Raw genomic sequence first — 17,968 nt, forward strand, 5'->3', positions numbered from 1 at the left:
GGTGCAGCTCGCCTCAAATGTATAATATAAAGGACAATTGTTTTTAGCTTCTGCTCGATGTGGGATTGGATTCATTAAGTTTTTCATCTTTCTCGTTGTGTTACTTTTGTTTAATCGGTGTTATAAATGGATTTTTGAAGTTATAAAGTAATCTTGTGTTTTTTAATTTTGTTTTTTTTTAAATTAATTTGTGTATCTTATATGACCTATTAAATATAAATTTATTAGAAAATTATCTATCGCTGTTGCTGTGTTGGGAAACAGTTTTTTAAGTAGTTTTGTCAAAACACTGAACATTATTTTTTAAATATTAGAACTAATTTTTAAAGAATAAGATAGCGTTTTATAAAATGTTAAATACTATAACATGTAATTTTTAGTGTTTTTCTACTTTAAAATAACTAACTGCTATTAAAACAACTAATAGCTAATAACTACCAAAACAGTTAGATGGCCTCTTGACTAAGCATTTTTAATTTTCTTGATATTTTTTCGTTCATATCCTAAATCTGTTTGACTTGAACAAAAATAGTATTTATGAAATTGAAAAGAAAACTAAAACTATGTATTTTTATTTTGGGTCATTTTTTGGGTTTCAAGAATTTGTGTGTGTTCATATATTCCTTTCTCTAATGCACTGGGTAAGTAATACTATTATTATTGCCAAAATGATTATCATTATTGATTCATATCATCTTCTCATTTATTTTTTTTACCTAGCAGTAAAACATAATTTATTATTATTTTTCATTATGGTCGTATATAGATATTGATTTAAGATTGATGGCAAATGGTTGGGGATTGAGTGATAACTTGATTTTCTTTTTTGGAACCTATCAAGGTTTAAGAATCTGCATTTATAAATTAAGGATTGAAGGATTAGGCATAGGATTAAATTAAATTTTATTTTGAGACCACTTTATTTTTTAAGTACATAAGAAATAACATTGCAAGTAGCTCCTACGGCAAAGTCTAATACAAATTAACCAATTGTATTTATTTTTATCTAAATAAAAATTATGCTTTAATATTATGTAGATAAAAAATTAAAAGATAATGAGTATTGTTAGCGTGTGGTCATAAAAAAAATACTAATAAATATAAATAGATAGATACATATGCAAAGAAAACAAAATTTAACTTTCATTATATGAATATGTGCAACTGAATTTTACCAATAACTTCAATTAATGTCGGAACAATATATTATTTTTAAGTATAGTTCTTAATTGATATAATAAATAAATAACAATTATTTAATTGTTTAAAAATTAAATTTAAAATATAATAATAATAATAATAATAATAATAATAATAATAATAATAGTTTGAAAAATAGTCTTCTTCTGCCACGAACTCATAATTGCTTGACTTACATTTCATCTTTTGCCCTGACCCACCATTGGCAAGGAAACTACAAAATGCAGAGCAGTTAAATTGAAAGTATAAACTGCAAAATAGAATTGGTTGATTTCACTTTATTTATTTTCAGCCTTTAAACATAAATATATATTAAATTTTAGTTTCAAATTATAATTAAGAAAAAGCTTTTACCAAATCAAACATATTAAATTAATATTCTCTTTTATTAATTTAGTTGTGGGCGGTTACTACAATACATATTTAAAAAGTTCTTAATGGATAGAGAAACTATAATTTTATGCCATTTGACATCCTACCTTTAGTATAGCAAGTACATATCACTAATTATATAAGGTTTTTTTTTTTATTCTTTACAAATTTCATTTTTTCTTCTTTTGGTAGAAAAAAACGTCTTTTTAAATTACTGTTAAAGAAATACATATCATTTTTTTTAATTATATATTTTTTTCAATTTCATTTTCGATAAATATTTTCTTAAACTGTTAAAAATATTTTTTATAAATTAAATTTTATTTATTTTAATAATTTTAATCACATTCTCGTAAGTAAAAAAAATTTAATTACGTCCGCTACTTCTTAAATATATATTATAATATTATAAATCAAGTAAAGGAGAATTTTAAAAAATAATTGAAATGATGTGTAAATTAAAATATTAAATTTAATAAAGTGACACAATTGCTTTTACAAAGGCTAATAGCTAATAATGAAATATTAATATAAATATTTAAAATAATGAAAATTAACCCATTAATATTAATATATTCATTAGGAGAATAAACAAGAATGTTTAATGATATACATTTATAAAAATTTATATTGCATAATACATGTGTTTTGAATTTTCCTATACAAATAAAAGTAGGCTTTCAGAAAATAAAATTGATGAAATTGATTTTGGGTTAATAAATAAATATTTAATAGCAATTAAGCAATATTTTTATTTTTAAACTAAGTAAGAGTTTTTTTTACCTATATAGTTAGGTGGCTTCTCTTTCACTCTACTATCCAATGGCTACGTTTTATAACAACAAAATCTAATACTAAAAATTGATGGTCCAATTAGATCAGCCCATTGGGCCATACGGATCCAAGTGACACCGGCCTGTTATCCTTCCACTGCCAGGAGCGGGAGGTGGTCGCTGCTCTGTGAAACCAGCCTGACGCGGTGCCCTCAACTCTACGATTCATGTGGTTCATCAAGCCTTTGAAATCGGTGTTACTTTCTTACATAACATACAGAAATACAAATAGGACACATGAGACCTACTTTATATATTAAAATGTGATGATTCAGCTTTGACTAATGAAGCCATAAACGAATGAAAAAAGAAAAGCAAAATGCAAAACTCTATGATCCAAACAATATAAATGAATCTAACTCATGACCTGCAATATAGGAAAAGAAGATAAGAAAACTGTAAGTTCCATCACATCTAGTAAACATGGCATCCAGTAAAACAATAAGGCCCCACCTTAATGTAATGGCATACTATAAACTAGTGAGAAAATTTTGGATAAATAATAAATTTAGTGTCTCAACTTTCAATTTTTAATTATTTTAGTTTTTGAACAAAAAATATGTGCAATTGAGTGCAAATTTTTAAAAAAATACAATCAAGTGTCATTTGTTGATGTAGGTGTCAAAAAACTGACCCATCACAAGTAGGACCCACATTTGTCCAGTCACTAGCCTAAGTGGAATGACACCAAATTGCTGACTATGAAAAAACTAAATCTGACTTGGCAAACTCTACGGATTCACATTATTGTCCTAATTTCTCTCCACCAAATCTTTATGCTTCTCTTCTTCACCAGCAAAATTTTCCTCTCCTTCACCAACAACTGCTGAATCTCTACACTCCACATATAAAATCATCGCCAAAACTTGCATTTTCAGCCACAAAATCTATATTTTAAATAGCTAGGTGATGAATGGGAAATCCAATTTGTTCTTTCTTCTCTTCTTCAATGAATTAATGTTTTTGTATCGCTTCTTTACCATTTTTCTAGTTCTTTTCGCTTTGAATAATCATTGTTGTCCTTTCTATTCTCTTAGAGATGTGATTGCCCGTATTATTCAAACCCATTTTGGTGCATTTTTCGTTTGTAGATCAAGAAGCCTAAATCAGCTCGAGGACCTTGCGTTTATCAAATACAGCTTCAATTCTCTTAAATCCTCTATCTTGAATAAAATCCTCTTAAATTGTGAGATTCTTTCTCCTAAAGTCGTGGACTTATTGCTCAAACTTGACTATTTTAAGGTATATCATCTTCCTTTTTATCTTTTGGAAAACGTATTTTTTCTTTTGGTTTAATATATGGCCGTTACTGATTAGGTAGTGACCCCATGATTCATTTGAGTCGATAATTTTCTGTGGCTTTTATTTCGGTCAATAATTTCCTTTCATTGTTGCCCTGGCATACAGTATGTTGCCTCACACAAGTCAGCAGCAACGGTGGCCATGGCCTGGAGGAGGAAGATAATGGTTACTATCACAAGCAAGACCAAGAGGACGGAGCTATAATAATTTATATACAAATGGTTAATTTATTTTAATTCTTTTTTTGGTTTTCTATAAATTTTTTTAGGAGAATTGGATTGTGGTATTTAAGAGAAATTTATGGATTGTTATTTTTTAGAATTTGATTTTCGATGTTTAAGGCTTTTGAGACTAGAAAAAAAAGCAGAGAGAAATATATTAGGAAAGCGAAAGGGAAGAGAGAGAAAGAAAGGAGGATTGAAGGAGAGGGAGAGGGAGAAGAGAGTAAAGAGAAAAGAGAAGGATAAATGATAAAGAAAGAGCGGATTTAAAAGATGAGGCGGTGGTGGCGGGCAAAAGTAGCGGTTCATGTAGGCACTGGGATCCAGTGATGCTGATGTTGGTGGTAATGATGGTTTGCGACGGAGGTTAAGCCATCTGCGTAAGAGAGGCTTCTTCTCTAAACGCATTAGATTAAGGGTGACAAAGTCATTTCATTGTTTTTGCCATGTTGCTCAATTATTTGTCCATACAATTGATTTGCTGCCTGTCAACGTGACCGGTTCAAGATATTTAAAATTTTAAAACGAAATTGACCCTTAAACTTTTGATTTTAGTCCGGTTTTAATTTCGACATGATTTTGGCATGGTTCCGATGAACTAACGGTTCAAATTACAGTTTCGATTCAGTTTTAGTATTACACAAATTTTAAAAAAAATAATAAATTTTTGATTTCAAATTCATAAATAAATAATAATTTTAAAATGTTTAGATTTTATTAACTAAATAAATTATTATAAAATTTTAAAAGAAAAACTTCTATTAACTTAGAACTATCGTAACATTAAATTTACAAATTTTGCTAACTCACTAATATAGAAAATTATAGTTTTTTTTTTTATTTTGGGCTTGAATTAAGTTAAAATTGAAAAATTGTCTACGTATCATCTTGGGAATTAGAGAAAATCAAAGCCCACGTAGTTCTTTTTTTTATTACAATGGAAAATAACCTCACAATTATTACAATTAATTTTAGTCATCAGTGCCACTAGTCCCTGTTAATGAGCCAGAATAATCATCATCGCTTGAATTTTGTTGGTTTTGAGTTCTCAATGCCACTTTAGTCCAATCGTGAACACATTCTTGCATTTCCACATTATTTGGCGATAATCTTGATTGTGTTGGATCTAAAATTTGTCCACCCACACTAAAAACTTGTTCCACTGCAACAGTAGAAATTAGATAAGCAAGAATATCTTTTTCAATTGAAGCTAAGACTAGAAAGCGATTTGCATGCTTTTTCCACCAATCCAAAATATTAAATTTTGTTGGGTTTTCATCCGCATCATCACCTAAAAACTCAAAATCTATGCTAATACATGTCTCAATTTCTGTGTATGAATGTGGACCTTCCCTTAATTTTTTTGAAACATTTTGCATGAAAGTAAATTGTGTAGAATAAAATTTAGTGGATTGTGTAGTTTGTGGATGTGATACTTGAGGAACGGGAGATACTAATTTAGAATACTCATCATACAATTGACGGATATACCTTAAAACATTATTAATAAGAGAAAAATAATCTACTTCGATATTAAAAGATCCATAATAAAAACGAAAAAAATTTTTGTAATGCAACTAACTTAAATCTAGGACAAAGAAAAAATACAACTAAATTTAAATTCAGAATTTCAGTATAATATTTTAACCATTTAGTTTTCATCATGAATATACATTCTTGTAAATCATCATCATTTTCATTTTCAATTATGACACCACTTATGGCTAAACAATGAAATGGAAATAAATGGGAAGTAGGATAATAAACACCATTAAAAATTTTTGTACAATTTTTAAAAACTTGCAAAATATCTAATATTTTTTTACAAATAGTCTAATTGGTTGAATAAAGTTGAAAATGTGATGCATGCAATTGCATAAATGAAGAAAGAATATCTTTATATACATAAGACTTATTTAACATTTTATGAATGGAAAAATTGAGATTAGAAGGAATTGAGAATCGGATGTATGAAAATAAAAAATAAAAAATAAAAAATAAACACAAGATAATTCAATATTAAGAAAAATAAAGCGATAGAAAAAATAATGAACTATGTACATTTGAGAGAATTTTGATTGAGAATAAAAGGAGAGTTAAAATATAATTGGTTGTGAAAAAAAATCATCAACTCATCATATTTATACATATTTTTCATTTTTTTAGTTTTCCAAATTGTCTCTTATTATAGAAAAGTAACAACTATATTTTTGGATAATTTAGTAAATTATAATAAATAAATAATTGATTAAAAATGAATAAAATTTATTTACCAAAAATAAAAAAATTAAAAGTCATCTCAAGATCTCAGCTAGCCGTTTGTACCTTTTTTTTGTACACATAAAATTATTTTTTTTTACAACTCAACTATTCATGTACCATTTTTTGCACAAATTAAATCAAATCATGTGTACTTTTTTCATCACTTTTTATAAATTATATATCATTGTGTACTTCTCTTCACCATAAATCGGATCAACTACAATCAAATCAAGTGATATAAATTTTTTTATAAAAAATTTTAAGCTACAAATAATTTTATTTGTGCATTCGGTTCAAACCTTTAAATCGTCGATTTGAATCCGGTTCTAGTTAATTTACAGTACGATTCGATTTCGGTTAAAACCGAACCGATGGCCATGCCTATGTCTATGTATGCAACTAACTCAGCAAACGTGGGACCAAATTGGTATTTGTTAGCTTTCTGGCATCCATGTCAACAAATGACACTCAATTGTAAATTTTAAAAAGTTTAATCACTCAGATTGCAAGTATTTTCCATTCAGACACCAAAATAGTAAAAATTCAAAAGTTCAGAACTAAATTTATAATTTACCCGAAATTTGCTAAAATCGTGATTGGACTATAACATCAAACAACCCACATATTCTTAGAAGTTCTCTACTGTAAACTAGCAAAGGTTTTGGAAGCGTGTACTGCACCATTGTATACTAAGGATAAAGCTCAGTAGGGATATTAGTCTCAGAGATCATAGCACAGCGAGGAGGGAAATGATTGCGCTGGAAACAAAAGGGGCAGATCCAGATCTTACCGGTGACATAGACATGGCCGAAAGAAGTGTGCAATACTTGTTGAAGTGTGCAATAATTAACTAAATTTGTATTCAATTTCCAAGAAGTGTGCAATAATTTATGCATGAAGCACCGAGTATTTTTCTTGGGAGATTAACATAAAATAGTCACAGATTTTTATTATTACACTCTACTTTTAAAAAAATTTCCTTTATATGAATTAACTCTTACTAATATGTACACAAAATTTTACTTTTAAGTTCTCATATCTATTGATTCATTCAATGGCAGAACAAACTTTAGCAAAATGATAGCATATGTCTGACAATTGTGGTCTATTTCGTGATGTCTAAGAATAATTTTCTTCTTACTAGTGTCCTATTTTCAAAAACGATGTAAATCTATTAATTTTGAAGTTGAAGAGACTCTCACAATTCTCAAAGATTTTGGCTAATAAATTCACATTTAAAATACTCTATTAATGAGTTGATTTCTTCACCATTAATTATGTATTTAAGATTGATTAGGAGTATTATAGCCAAAAAATGGGTAAATATTTCTGTTTAACTACTTTCTTAATCCTAGAATATTTTATGTTTTCTCTAAAATGTGAGAGTAGTATAATATAGTAAACAAAAGTTATATGAATTGTGATATATAAAAATATTTTATTTACATTAGTAACCAATGCAATATATACAAGTGGAGGAAAGAGAATTTTGAAGTGCATTAAAGTTCAAGAGTTTATATCATTTTGTTTGTATGTTTAATAATTTTTATATCAACTTTAACAGTATTAATATGTTATGTTATTTAAACTTGATCAAACCGTTTTACAAAACTGTATCATTTTAGTTCGATTTGAGATAAAAAAAAAAAAAAAGATTTATATCTCCCTTGCAATAAATAGATGGCCTCTTGACTAACCATTTTTAATATTCTTGATATTTTTTCGTTTATCCTAAATCTGTTTGACTTGAATGAAAATATTATTTATGAAATTAAAAAAAAATTAAAACTATATATTTTTGAGACCACTTTATTTTTTAAAAATAGAATTAAATACATAAGAAATAACAATGCAAATAGCTCATACGGCAAAATCTAATATAAATTAATCAATTGTATTTATTTTTATCTAAATAAAAACTTATACTTTAATATATAAAAAATTAAAAGATAATGAGTATTGTTACCGTGTGGTCATTAAAAAAAGACTAATAAATATAAATAGATAGATACATATACAAAGAAAACAAAATTCAATTTTCATTATATGAACATGTGCAACTGAATTTTACCTCTTTTATTCTACTATCCAATGGCTAAGTTTTAAACAATAAAATCTAATACTAAAAATTAAAAAAAAAATGATGGTCCAATTTCATCAGCCCATTGGGCCATACGGATCCGAGTGGCACCGGCCTGTTATCCTTCCACTGCCAGGAGCGGGAGGTGGTCGCTGCTCTGTGAAACCAGCCTGACGCGGTGCCCTCCACTCTACGGTTCATGTAGTTCAAAGCCTTCGCTTGAGCCACAGGAGCCAACTCTCAGCTTGGAACGGGCAGGCCAGAACTTAGCCTAACGAACCCAACCCGCTGGCGCTGAATCATTGTCCCATCAATTTCATGCCCCCACTTGGGTCACAAGCCCACGCTACTGGACTCGGCGGTGCTGTTTGTCTCGAATGTTTACTATAAAGAATAATTGTTTTTCGCATTTGCTCGATGTGGGATTGGATTCATTAAGTTTTTCACCTTTCTCGTTATGTTACTTTTGTTTAATCGGTGTTATAAATGGATTTTTGAAGTTATAAAGTAATCTTGTGTTTTTTAATTTTGTTTTTTTTTTAAATTCATTTGTATATCTTATATGACCTATTAAATATAAATTTATTAGAGAATTATCTACTGCTGTTGTTGTGTTGGGAAACAGTTTTTTAAGTAGTTTTGTCAAAACACTGAACGTTATTTTTTATAGTGTTAGAACTAGTTTTTAAATAATAAGATAGCATTTTATAAAATGTTGAATACTATAACATGTAATTTTTAGTGTAAATATTCTAAAATAGCTAACAGCTACACGCTACTAAAACAACTAACAGCTAATAACTACCAAAACAGTTAGTTTTGCCGAATAAATTCTATATATATACCTCGTGTGAAGTGAAGTAAAAATTGATGGTAGTTTTCACTTGAGTTCAAAAATCCATTCATAATGGATTACCTATTAAAAAGGTAACAGTTAGGTTAAAAAATATTTTCAATAAAAAAAATTGGTTTGAAGTGCTATATATAACCAAATTAGGCGAAAGCCTCGGCACTGTGAAAGTTGCTTTATTATTATTTTTTAAAGGATTGTTTTATTAGCATCTTATAATTTATACTTCATAAATTGCATTTACTAATAAATTAATAAAAATAAAAAGATCTCTTAATTAGTGTGAATCAATAAAATTATCTTTATAAGTGTGAACTAATAAATATAGTCATACATATAAAGTTTTAAAAATGAAAAATTAATTTAAAAGTCTTGTTTAATAGTTTCTTCTAAAAATATAAAATATAAAATATATATATACACATGGAACAATGATCATCTTTTGCATTTATAATCACTTCATTCAACGGTTTGAGAAATTTAGTCAATCCTGCAAAGTTAGGTTTATACCTCAATAAAATTAAATCATTTAACATCACCACAATCAAAGGAAATAATGTTATAAATGTGAAAGTTTATATTAGTATCAACCTAGCATATACAGAACGTTCCTTTCTACTTGAAGCTATATTGAAAACTAGAAAGAGTTCATACTAACATAAATTTTTGAATACTAATAATTAATAAAGGCAACAAAGAACACTAAAAAAAAATTGATAGGTGCATGTGATTCTAAACAAATTGATGCTCAAACAACGGTACAAATCGAGATTTTAAAAAGAGAATAATTGCAGTTTCAAAGTTAGGTGGAATAATTTTAAGCATATAGCTCCAAATTAAGTACAATTTTGATTGAATATCATTGCCGGAGAGGAACGATGACGAAAGCAAAAAGCTATTCTTGGAAATACTATTGAGTCTGATTAGGAGTCTAATGATTGATGCTTACTTGCGGGGAGATAATTAGGTTGTAAATGTAAGCAAAAATATATGTAATACACTAATTGATGCGCTGTACAAAAGAAAGAAAAGAAAAAACAAATTCAACATACAACAAACTAATAGAAGAAAGAAAGCAAAGCAATAACTGTATATTTTATGGAAAAATAATCATTTTGTTCATTTAAGTCACCGACTATGATTATATATAGATACACCTATAAAATTAAAACTTTTCAAAAGCCAAATTCCTTTTAAAAATTTTAAATTTTAAAAAAATGAAAGTCAAATGTCAAATAAAATAGAATAGTTGTTAAATTAGATTAGATATTAAAATATATTGCTATTATCTAAATATTAATTTTAAAATTATAAAAAACATATGACCATTCCGTCAAAATATAGAAAAATAAAGAAAAAACTCCGAAAATTCTTATTAAAAATTTTCAAAATTTTAAATTTTGAAGAAATGAAAATTAAATAGGAAATAAAATAGAATAGTTTTTAAATTATATTAGATTTTAAAATATATTTCTATTATATAAATATAAATTTTAAGATAAAAAATTATAACCATCCAATCGAAATATAGAAAAATAAAGAAAAAATCTAAAAATTGAAATTAAAAATTTTAAAAATTTTAAAAAAAATGAAAATCAAATACCAAACAAAATAGAATAGTATTTAAATTAGATTAGATTTCAAAATATATTGCTATTATCTAAATATTATTAATTTAAAATTAAAAAAAAATATAGCCATTCAATCAAAGCATAGAAAAATAAAGAAAAAAATTTAAAAATTCCTTAAAAAAAATAAAATAGAATACTCAAATGATAGAATATCAACTCACATAATTTTGCTTCAGGATTATATATATATTTGAAGCACTAGGTTACCAAATAAAATGAAAATCTCGCTGATTTCTCTTACTTAGAGCTATTCTATTAAAAAAATCACTGTCACAAATTAATTTTATCATGTTACTTACAATATAAAATATTTAATATCAATGCAAATAAAAGAAAATTATATAACAATTAAATGATTTCCCCTAAATTTGTAAAGATTCAATCAACTTTTACCTAAATAGTTAGTACCATATTTAATATATATCTTATTCGGTATGTGATATAATTTTAAATTATATCCAATAAAATTTAAATTTAAATAGAAAATTAATATAATCAATCAAAATTATTTTTATTTTTATTTTTATTTTTCAATCAATAAAATTAAAATTCTTAAGATATTATATTCTTATCATATTTAATATATAGTTTATTTTGTATGTAGTATAATTTCTTATTTTATACAATATAATTAAATAAAAAATTAATATAACTAATCAAAATTAAGTTACCATTATTTTTAATAAATAAAATAAAAGTCCTTCATGATATTTCTTGACAATCCATAAATTTAGTAGGACATTTTAAATTAAAATTTTTTAGTTTTTCATAATTAAAGATATTTTTGAGATATATTTTTCTGATTATAGATAGAAGTGAGCATTTGATTAACCAAATCGAATTAATTTGGTTTGATTTATCTGAATATATTTTTATAGTATCCAAGTCCGAAACCAAATGATATAAAACCAATCGAAATTGAATTAGATCGATTTGGATTCGATTATTCCAATCAAACTATTTTGGGCTTAAAATAAATTTTAATTATATATGATAAATAAATCAAGAACAGAAAACTAAACGGTTTTATATGTCCAAATCAATCGGTAGTCAAATTTCTAAAACAATTATCCAAAACCAATCAAATTGAGTGAGTTTCATTCGATTCTCGGTTAGAAACTGAGAATTACTCGCCCTTAATTATAGATTGATGGACGTATTTGGATACAGAAAATATAATTTTTTGCGAGTCCTAACCCTAATTTAACGGCGACAAATAATTATTTCGTTCATGAGATTTTATAAAATTATTCAACTCATCCTCATATTTTTGTATATTAGGTATATACTTAAAGTTTGGTTCTGTCTTATTAAATAGTCTTTCCATCCAAATCATTTATTTTTCCCCTTAACTGATACTAAAAAGTAAGAGAGAAAAGAAATATATATTTTAAAATGACCATGGTACCCTTAATAAAATCAACCTATCACCATTGACGACCACATTTCACCACAACCGCCACCACAATTACCGTTACCAATAAAAGAGCATCAAAAGAAAGCAGCGGTAGAACCATGAATCTTGTGTCTTTAGCAACAAATTAATTATCCATTCCTACTCTTCTTTGTTTTCTTCTTCGTTTTTCAAATCGGGAGGTGGACTTGATTCTTAATCCATGAATCTATATCGCTCTCGCTTCGATTCAGTATAGTATATATAGTACAGTCAGTACAATTACGGTAATTGCACTCCTATCAATTTGGGATGAAAGACATTGTCCGAACCGGTTGATGCCTTGAGAATGAAAATAGTATTTCCGTGATGATTTGATTTAAACCGTTGAGGTTTAGACCTAAAAATACTGTAATAGATCTATTGTGTTTAAATTTGAATCTGTTTGGTTTGTTTTGTGAGGTGATGCGGATGATATTCGTTTGATTACAGTGAATGAATGAAAGAGAGTTTTAGAGAGGAGATAAGATCACTTGATCTAACAATGGAGATTGATTACAAAAATTTAGATTCATTAATGAATGAACATTGATTAATCGTAGTTATAGAAAATCATGTGGTTGAGGTGTGTTGACTTTTCTTTTTTGGTACATAAATTCACTTTCTATTTGGTTTCCAAATTATGAGATCATAAAACTTTGGATTTTTTTTTTAATGATATGTGTATTTGATTCAAATATCTTATCATGTCAAAGCTCAAAGAGAAGATAGAGACAAAATGCATTGATTTGTTGGTCAATATTTATTTTATTAAAGGGTATTTTAGTCTTTTTATTAGCATTTAACAAAAAAATAGATAATTTTGGACGGAAGGACCATTTATTAAGACATAACCAAACTTCAAGGACTAAATACTTAACATGCAAAAATACGAAGACGAGTTGAATAATTTTGTAAAAACTTAGGGATAAAATAATTATTTTCTCTCATTAAATTTTTTCGGGTTAATTATAAATTTGATATCTCAACTTTCAAAAAATTTCTAATTTAATATCTCAACGGAAAACATTTGAAATCGATTGTCTGAACCTGTTATAAATTTCAATCAGGCATTGCCTGCTTAAATTTTCAATCAGATGTCAAAAAACTGACCCATCACAAGTAGGACCCACATTTGTCCAGTCACTAGCCTAAGTGGAATGACACCAAATTGCTGACTATGAAAAAACTAAATCTGACTTGGCAAACTCTACGGATTCACATTATTGTCCTAATTTCTCTCCACCAAATCTTTCTGCTTCTCTTCTTCACCAGCAAAATTTTCCTCTCCTTCACCAACAACTGCTGAATCTCTACACTCCACATATAAAATCATCGCCAAAACTTGCATTTTCAGCCACAAAATCTATATTTTAAATAGCTAGGTGATGAATGGGAAATCCAATTTGTTCTTTCTTCTCTTCTTCAATGAATTAATGTTTTTGTATCGCCTCCTTACCATTTTTCTAGTTCTTTTTGCTTTGAATAATCATTGTTGTCCTTTCTATTCTCTTAGAGATGTGATTGCCCGTATTATTCAAACCCATTTCGGTGCATTTTTCGTTTGTAGATCAAGAAGCCTAAATCAGCTCGAGGACCTTGCGTTTATCAAATACAGCTAATTCAATTCTCTTAGATCCTCTATCTTGAATAAAATCCACTTAAATTGTGCGATTCTTTCTCCTAAAGTCGTGGACTTATTGCTCAAACTTGACTATTTTTAGGTATATCATCTTCCTTTTTATCTTCTGGAAAACGTATTTTTTCTTTTGGTTTAATGTGTGGCCGTTACTGATTAGGTAGTGATCCCATGATTCATTTGAGTCGGTAATTATTTGTGGCTGTTATTTCGGTCAGTAATTGCCTTTCATTGTTGCCCTGGCATACAGTATGTTGCCTCACACAAGTCAGCAGCAACGGTGGCCATGGCCTGGAGGAGGAAGATAATGGTTACTATCACAAGCAAGACCAATAGGACGGAGCTATAATGATTTATATACAAATGGTTAATTTATTTTAATTCTTTTTTTTTGTTTTCTGTAAATTTTTTTTAGGAGAATTGGATTTATGGTATTTAAGAGAAATTTATGGATTGTTATTTTTTAGAATTTGATTTTCGATGTTTAAGGCTTTTGAGACTAGAAAAAAAAGGAGAGAGAAATATATTAGAAAAGCGAAAGGGAAGAGAGAGAAAGAAAGGAGGATTGAAGGAGAGGGAGAGGGAGAAGAGAGCAAAGAGAAAAGAGAAGGAGAAATGATAAAGAAAGACTGGATTTGAAAGATGAGGCGCTGTTGGTGGGCAAAAGTAGCGGTTCATGCAGGCACTGAGATCCAATGAGCCTGATGTTGGTGGTAATGATGGTTTGCAACGGAGGATGAGCCATCTGCATAAGAGAGGCTTCTTCTCTAAACACATTAGATTAAGGGTGATAAAGTCATTTCATTGTCTTTGCCATGTCGGTCAATTATTTGTCCATACAATTGATTTGCTGCTGTCTATATAAGCAGCGCCGGTTCAATGAGCCGCTATTTCCGTTTCATTGGACCGCCGGTTTGAGATGTTTAAAATTTTGAATCGAAATCGACTCTTGAACTTTCGATTTCAGTTCGGTTTCGATTCCGACACGGTTTTGATAAACCGACGGTTCGAATTACGATTTCAATTCGGTTCCGGTATTATACAAATTTTTTAAAAAAATAATAAAATTTTGATTCCAAATTCATAAATAAATAATAATTTTAAAATGTTTAAATTTTGTTAACTAAATAAATTATTATAAAATTTTAAAGAAAAACTTCTAATAACTTAGAACTATTATTACATTAAATTTACAAATTTTGCTAACTCACTAATATAGAAAATTATAATTTTTTTATTTTGGGCTTGAATTAAATTAAAATCGAAAATTTTTAATTTAATTGCCTACGTATCCTCTTGGGAATTAGAGGAAATCAAAGCACACGTAGTTCTTTTTTTTATTACAATGGAAAATAACCTCCCAATTATTACAATTAATTTTAGTCATCGTTGCCACTGATCCTCATTAATGAGCCGGAATCATCATCATTGCTTCAATTTTATTGGTCTTGAGTTCTCAATGTCGCTCTAGTCCAATCGTCAACACATTCTTGCATTTCCACATTATTTGGCGATAATCTTGACTGTGTTGGATCCAAAATTTGTCCACCCACACTAAAAGCTTGTTCCACTACAACAGTAGAAATTGGACAAGCAAGAATATCTTTTGCAATTGAACCTAAGATTAAAAAGCGATTTGCATGCTTGTTCCACCAATCCAAAATGTCAAATTTTGTTATGTCTTCATCCGCATCATCACTTAAAAACTCAAAATCTGTGCTAATATATGTCTCAATTTCTGTGTATGAATGTGGACATTCCCTTGGTTTTTTTGAAACATTTTGCATGAAAGTAAATTGTGTAAAATGAAATTTAGTAGATTGTGTAGTATGAAATTTAGTAGATTGTGTAGTTTGTGGATGTAATACTTGAGGAAGAGGAGATACTAATTTAAAATACTCATCATACAATTGACAGGCATACCTTAAAACATTATTAGTAAGAGAAAAATAATCTACTTCAATATTAAAAGATCCATAATAAAGACGAAAAAATGCAACTAAATTTAAATCATAATAAAACATTCTTGTAATGCAACTAACTTAAATCTAGGACAAAGAAAAAATGCAACTAAATTTAAATCCGGAATTTCAGTATAATATTTTAACCATTCAGTTTTCATCATGAATATATATTCTTGTAAATCATCATCATTTTCATTTTCAATTATGGCACTACTTATGGCCAAACAATGAAATGGAAATAAATGGGGAATACGATAATAAACACCACTAAAAATTCTTATACAATTTTTAAAAACTTGCAAAATATCTAATATTTTTTTACAAAATAGTCCAATTGATTGGATAAAGTTGAAAATGTGATGCATGCAATTGCATAAATAAATAAAGAATATCTTTATATTCATAAGGCTCATTTAACATTTTATGAATCGAAAAATTGAGATTAGAAGGAATTGAGAATTAGATGTATGAAAATAAAAAATAAACAAAAGATAATTACAATATTAAGAAAAATAAAGCAACAGAAAAAATAATGAACTATGTAAATTTGAGAGAATTTTGATTGAGAATAAAAGGAGAGTTAGGATATAATTGGTTGTGAAAAAAAATCATCAACTCATCATATTTATACATATTTTTCATTTTTTTTTCCTAAATTGTCCCTTATAATAGAAAAATAATAACTATATTTTTAGATAATTTAGTAAATTATAATAAATAAATAAATAATTGATTAAAAATGAATAAAATTTATTTACCAAAAATAAAAAATTAAAAGTCATCTCAAGTTCTCAACTAGCGGTTTGTACCTTTTTTTTGTACACAAAAAATTATTTTTTTTTACAAATTAACTATTTATGTACCATTTTTTGTACAAATTAAATCAAATCACGTGTACTTTTTTCACGACTAAATAAATTATGTACCATTGTGTACTTCTCTTCACCATAAATTAAATCAACTACAATCAAATAAAGTGATATAAATTTTTTTATAAAAAATTTTAAGTTACAAATAATTTTATTTGTACATCCGATTCACTGGACCAGAACCACCGATTAACCATCGGTTCCAAATCGATTTAAATTTATATTTTAATATTCATATGAACCTTGATATGCTTTTAAACCTATGTCTATGAATGCAGCTAACTCAACAAACGTGGGACCAAATTGGTATTTGTCAGCTTTCTGGCATCCACGTCAACAATTGACACTCACTTGTAGATGTTAAAAAGTTCAATCACCACGGGTATTTTTCGTTCAGACATCAAAATTATAAAATTTCAAAAGTTCAGAACTAAATTTATAATTTATCCAAAATTTGCTAAAATCGTGATTGGACTATAACATCAAACAACCCACGTATTCTTAGAAGTTATCTACTGTAAACTAGCAAAGGTTTTGGAAGCGTGTACTGCACCATTGTATACTGAGGATAAAGCTCAGTAGGGATATTAGTCTCAGAGATCATAGCACTTTGAGGAGGGAAATGATTGCGCTGGAAACAAAAGGGGCAGATCCAGATCTTACCGGTGACATAGACATGGCCGAAAGAATTGAGGACAGAGGAGCATGTCTTACAACAAAGAGGGGGAGTAAGGAAGTGTAGGAATGTCACGATGGTGGAGGATCGGAGAGATCGAGGCGGTGACTAGGATAACGCACTTATTGGCTTTGACTTTGGTGCGCTGCCAGCCATTCCATGTCATACGAACTCCATCGATTTCTTCTGGATCTATGTTGGCCATCTCCGACATAGTGTTTAATTGTTTTTTTTTTTTTTTTTTTTTTTTTTTTTTTTTTTTCAGTTTTGTTTTAAGTATGACAATTCCATGGATAAAGGGGAAGAGAGGGGTTATTGCAAATGGGATGGAGAGAGAGCGCACGAAAGATAGGAAAGGAAAGAGAATGGAAAATATTAGAAAATAGCTGTGATTGCCTTCTTTATCATTCCTACGTGGCTTTATAAAAGTTGAATCATCAAATTTTAATAGAAAAAGCGGATAACTTTATTAGTCAAAGCTAAATCATCAAATTTGAATAGAAAAAGTGGGTCACACGTATTTCATTTATATTTTCGGTATGCCACGTAGGCAGATAACACTTAAAAAATTATAATGGTTCACTTGGTTGCAAACGTTTCCGTTGACATATTTGACCTTGCTTTCAAAACGACAACG

At 28.0% G+C, this 17,968-nt stretch overlaps 1 long non-coding RNA gene and 1 other non-coding gene across 2 annotated transcripts; one reads left to right on the forward strand and one right to left on the reverse strand.

The window, feature by feature from the left end:
• The first annotated feature begins 3,021 nt into the window (after window positions 1-3,021).
• LOC110008947 (uncharacterized) lies at window positions 3,022-4,445 on the forward strand. Its single transcript, XR_002283747.3, has 2 exons — window positions 3,022-3,647; window positions 3,813-4,445. It is a non-coding gene; the product is annotated as an uncharacterized LOC110008947 (long non-coding RNA).
• A 3,881-nt stretch (window positions 4,446-8,326) lies between these two features.
• LOC149493129 (signal recognition particle RNA) lies at window positions 8,327-8,630 on the reverse strand. The gene has a single exon (XR_016318656.1).
• Window positions 8,631-17,968: the final 9,338 nt, after the last annotated feature.

The sequence above is a fragment of the Jatropha curcas genome, chromosome 10, assembly GCF_041381405.1.
Source record: "Jatropha curcas cultivar XTBG-Jc1 chromosome 10, XTBG_Jcur_1.0, whole genome shotgun sequence".
Taxonomy (NCBI): Eukaryota; Viridiplantae; Streptophyta; class Magnoliopsida; order Malpighiales; family Euphorbiaceae; genus Jatropha; species Jatropha curcas.